The following is a 5,634-nucleotide window of genomic DNA, read 5'->3' as shown; positions in this document are numbered from 1 at the left end:
CTCAGCCTCGTTTGGTTGCCTGCCAGCAAGCATTTCCCCAGAGGCAGAGCAGCTGAAGCAGAGTAGTCTGCTTCTGACCATGCTTCCTGCCAGCACAGCTGACAAAAGCTCTGCACAGCTCTCAGCCTGCAGCCACAGAGCAAAAGCTCCTCCTGCCCTGAGCCTTTCTGTGTTTAAGAGGTCTCCAGACTCAAAGTTGCTCTGCAACCCCCCAGGGAATATTTGTGCCTCAAGAGATTGCAGAGCACAGAGGCCTTGGAAGCCACCACCCCCAGCACAGCCAAACTGACCCACAGCTGACACCAGCCCCAGGCGCTCCTAAGCTCAGGCTCAGCACAGCACCCACGCCTGACACCCCCACGGCACCCAGCACACAGCCTGCCCACAGCTCCCCCCCGCGCCTGGCCCTCAGCCCAGCCGCTGCCCTTCAGCACAGCAGCCGCCCGGCAGCTGCCAGCACAAAGCCTCCAAACCCCCAGGGCTCCCCCACACCCCCACAGCAGCCTCTGCTGCAAGCCACACCCCACGCTCACCACCACCTCTCCTGCACACAGCAGCCCCCACAGCGCCGCTGCCAGCTCAGCCCTGCTGCCAGCCCAGCCCCCAGCACAGGGACACAGGGCCAGGGCCAGCCCCTGCAGCCCACCAATGGCTCCGCCTGCAACACAGCAGCAGCCAAAGGGGGCCTGCAGCTGCCCCGAGCAGGGGGAGGCAGCAGCACAAGGAACCCCCAAACACACCCACCCCGACCCCACCCCACCCACAACCCCACACACCCCTCCCACAGCCCCACACACCCCTCCTACCCACCCCCAACACCTCTGCCCTACCCCCCACACACCCAGAGACACACCCCCCCACCTCCCCACACCACCCCCAACACCACACACCCCCACAGCTCCCCACACACTGCCCACAGACACACACAGCTCCCCACAACCGCAGCCCCCCTCGCAGCACCCCACCACTCCCCACTCCAAGCCTCCCCACCCCGACCCACACCACAGCCACACACAGCCTCCCCCAGCACCACCAACTCCCAACACACAAACCCTACAAACCCTGCGCACTCCGCTGCGCCCCGACCACCCTCCCGCACCCCACAGCCCCCAACACCTCCCCCCAAAACCCCGCATACCCCTCCCCAACTCCTCCACACAACCCTCACTCCGTGACCGATCGCACACCCCCCTCACCAGCCCCTCCAAAGCCCCACACATTCCCTCACCCCACCTTCAGCCCGCACAAAGCCCACGCACAGCATCAGGCCGACCAAGAGCTCAGTGCACACCAAGCTGCCGACCGCCGGCCCCGGCCGGCTCCTGCCGAGCACAGAGCGCTGCGAGGGAGCCCACACAGCCCCACGGGCTCCCTCCCAACCCCTCAGATACTCCTCTCGCCGCGAAGCCCCCAGGGAACCTCACAGACGCCCCCAGAACTCCACAGCCCCCACGAACCACCCCCCGCAGCCCCACAGACACCATCCCCACACCTCACGGATCCCTTCTCAATCCCAGCTCCAGGACAAAGCCCTCGGCCCCAGGGTATCCCAGTGCCAACCCCAGGAGCCGCTCCACCAAGCCCCAAAGGATAGTCCCCCACTACCACAAATTATGCAGTCGAGTTTCCCGCATTTGGGGAAATCGCAGGGGTCAGCACACCCGGAGTGCAAAGGATGAGCCTCGCCCTGGGAAAACCACCTGCCTGATCATGGTGTCTCCCCTGCCAGGTGCACCAGTGGCAACATTTTATGAATGTTTGAAGAAATGCTCCTGCACTCATGTTTCATTTTACTTATATTTGAAGAAACTTTGGGGAAGGACATTTGGGATTTTTCCTGGGGACTTGCTTTGTTCATGACCCTGCCAAACATCATGACATTTTGCGTAGCCAGATATTTTATATTGAACATCATGTTTAAGGAACCAATCAATGTGCTTTTTCCAATCTATATAGATATTTGACACTGTTTATTCACCAGTGTGGTGGGTTTGGAAGGATAAGGCTGAGAAGCCTCCTCCCTTCCCCCTTGTAAAGTAAAAGGGAAAAAAAATTGAAGGGAAAAGAAAAAAATCTCGCAAGCTGAATTAGCAAAGCAGTGGAGCTATATTTACAAAGCGATGTAGGGTTTGCAGGGAGATATTTACAAATTTACAATATCTACAATATATACAAAGATATACAACAGAGTAACACAGAAATGAGAGTGAACCCCTCTCGGCAGAGAGGGGGGTTCCCCACCTCCTCTTTCCCCTCTCTCCCCCCTTTCCCCAGATTAGGTTAGAAGAGAGAGAGAGCGAAAGAAAGAAGTTAAAAGCAGTTTTGTGTTAATTGGAAAGGAGTTAATACAGGCCTTATCAGTTTTTCTCTCAAGGCCGGAGCCTTGGCAGAAAGCCCAGCACAGGGACAGAGAGCAGCCGCACCGTAGAAAGGCGGAAGCAAGACTGATAGAAAAGTCGTGGAAATGTCCAGTTCACTCCCAGTTCCGAAAAGTGCTTCCTTCCACTTCACCAATGAAATTAGTTTAGACTATTCCTTCCGTTTACCAACTTCCGTCCACCATATTCTCTTTCTTAAGGGGGCAACGTCAACCGGCCACAACCAGATATTTATTACATCTACTTTGACAGCACTTTCCTCCCACTTCCTTGTTCCATGCCGAAGAAAATAAGCTTCTCAGAAACTCTTCTTTATGATAGTGATGTTTATGATTCTTCAACATAGTGGAATACTAACACTAGCCACAGGGGGAGTAGGTGTTCTTGAATTGTCTATTGACATTTTTTAGGGTTTTTCTTATTTGTTTTACTTTAATTAATAATACTTTCTCTCTCTCCTAAATAAAATTTTCTTCCAAAGTCTCATTATTTTTCTTTTACACTGTGCATTTCCTTTACTTTCTCAGAAGACCATCAAACTTTTACACTGTAAAGCAAACCTCAGATTGGAACATTGTAAAAAATTTTGAAACGCAGTAGCCTAAAATTGCTGATTTCTGAGGTGTGCTGACAAGTGTTGCCTATTGGCATATGTTTACAGCCTTATGCCTACATTTTAAGATTATTTTCACAATGACAGTGTTTAAAACAACAACAACAAAAAAAAAACCATCAAAATTTTCTGTAAAGGACAATCAATCTCCCATTTTAGGGCCAGCTGGAATGAAGATGATCACTTGACATGACAATAGACAAAAACATAAACTTCAGTTATGCAATCTCTGAACTGGACCTACTGCTTCTAAGTAAACTAGGGTGTTTCTTTATAAGCAGGTATTGAACTATATAGATGTCAAATTGAGTTTGCATCCTCTGTACCAATGTTTATCTACTTTCATTGTGAAATTAGTCACTGTTAAAATGCATATTATATTTCCAGTTAAACTTTGCTGACTTCATAGTAATTCCTCCCAAGAGCAATCTTAGCCAAGTGAGAAAGAAAATGGAACAGCCAGAGAATGACAAGTATCCACTGATACGTTTTCCAACAAAAGGATTCAGTGGTAAATTCAGAACACTAAGTTTAAGTGTCTAAGGCTGACTATATTCGGAGGATCCTGTCTCATATATCAAAAGTAAGAAGTACCCTTCAAGCAGCTGCTGGAGACTGATAGATCTCTCCTTAGCCTCCTCACCCTCACTAGACATGGGCACCCACTCCAGCTTGGTAAGTCACATTCCAGTGACCTGCATCTCCCAGATCAGCCTCATTTACCTGGACTCTTCCCTTTTTCTCCGTGTCACTCCTGGACTAGGGTGACCAGAAAGTAGGCATAGATTTCCAGGCGTGACTTCGTCAACACTGTGATGTACAATAACTTCTGCCTCGTCTGCTATGATCTTCCTAACAAATCACAATATGTAGTTTAACTTATTTGTGCTGCAAGCATACTGATGGTTCATGCTGAGTTCGATTTTATCCTCCAGGTGCTTTTTAGCAGGATGCTACCCATCCAGTCAGGTCCTAATGTATGCACTCTACGGTGAACATGAAACTCTGAATCCTGATGACATTCCAGTGGGTATTGGTCTTGCTAAAAAGACCATCAAGCTTGCTCCTTCTAATTATGCAAACATTCTGGCAAGCAGAATTGTGTCAAGAAATTATGGTGGAGCTCGTCCAATGGTTGGCCAATTCAGTGATCAAATGAGACAATTGGAGGATAGCATGACACGTGTTTCTTTGGTTTCGGCCATTAAAACTATGTCTGGTGATATACAGAATTGCATAAGAGAGTTAAAGGATGAATTTAAGAATTCAATATCCCAACTGGCATAAAGGGATAATTTCAATTCTTCCTCCAGGTGGGTACAAGTTTCATCTGTGAGGAATACACGTCCTCCAAGGAGGTAATTCCAAAACAGGTCATTCCAAAACAGACCACCAAGGCAGTCACGTAGGACTATTTGGATAACTCTGCGTGATCAGATTGGTGAGGACGTGAACCGCTGGGATGGCCAACCAACTTCTAATCTTTTCAGGAGACTGAGGGAATTGCAAAGTGGCAGAACCCGAGGTAGCAATACCAGAAGGGTAGCTGTTACTTCCACAGTTCCCGGGAACAAATTTAGTATCTCCAACAGTGGCTCCAGTTATAACACTGCACACTGTGCTCAATTCCCCATAATTAGGGGTGCCCTGCCTCCCGCCAGGGGGAGGAGAAGGATAACAGAGATAATAGAATCTATTGGGATGTGTACATCCAGTGGCCTGGCACTTCACAATTTCGGAAGTACAGGGCCTTGGTTGACACAGGAGCTCAGTGCACCATAATACCATCAAATTATCAGGGATCAGAGTCTATAACTATTCTGGGAGTCACTGGTGGATCTCAAGAGTTAAGTAAGGTAGAGGTTAATATAAGTTTAACTAGTAAACAATGGAGGAAGCATACAGTTGTGACCGGACCTGACGCACCTTGTATTTTGGGAATTGATTTTCTGAGAGAAGGGCATTTCAAGGACCCTAGAGGTTACAAATGGGCTTTTGGAGTAGCTTCTATAGAAATTGATGGACAAAAACTGAAGCTGTCTGCTAGACCTGAGATTTCTGATGAATCTGCAGTTGTGGGACAACACAAGATGCAGGACATTAAATTGCCGGTTGCTTCTCAGACTGTGCATCACAGACAATACAGAACCAACCGTGACTCTTTGTTGCCCATTCAGAATCTGATTCATCAGTTGGAGAGTCAGAAAGTCGTCAGCAAAACTCATTCACCTTTCAACAGCCCAGTGTGGCCTGTGTGGAAGCAGAATGGAGAATGGCGTCTGACAGTCGACCACCGAGCCCTAAATGAAGTGACACCACCTATGATTGCAGCAGTACCAGACATGATGGAACTCGACTATGAGCTGGAATCCAAAGAGGCCAAATGGTATGCTACCATAGACATTATTAATGCATTTTTCTCTATTCCCATAGCAGAGGAATGCAGGCCTCAGTTTGCTTTCACCTGGAGAGGAATCCAGTACACTTTCAACAGACTGCCAATGGGCTGGATCCACAGCTCAAGCATCTGTCATGCAGTGATCCACGATGCTCTGGAGAAAGGCGGTGCTCCAGAACACATCCAGTTCATCGATGATATCATCATCTGGGGCAAAACTGCTGAGGAAGTCTTCGAGAAAGGTA

The 5,634-nt window shown here is 49.0% G+C and overlaps 1 pseudogene; it reads right to left on the bottom strand.

The window, feature by feature from the left end:
- Nucleotides 1-1,562: 1,562 nt before the first annotated feature.
- On the bottom strand, nt 1,563-1,737 carry LOC137443548 (U1 spliceosomal RNA; annotated as a pseudogene).
- Between the last annotated feature and the right edge of the window lie 3,897 nt (nt 1,738-5,634).

Source organism: Melanerpes formicivorus, unplaced genomic scaffold (genome assembly GCF_026170545.1).
Source record: "Melanerpes formicivorus ecotype bairdi unplaced genomic scaffold, bMelFor1.0.p_v2 SCAF_9, whole genome shotgun sequence".
In the NCBI taxonomy this organism is placed as follows: domain Eukaryota; kingdom Metazoa; phylum Chordata; class Aves; order Piciformes; family Picidae; genus Melanerpes; species Melanerpes formicivorus.
This window is presented reverse-complemented; position numbering and strand designations above follow the sequence as displayed.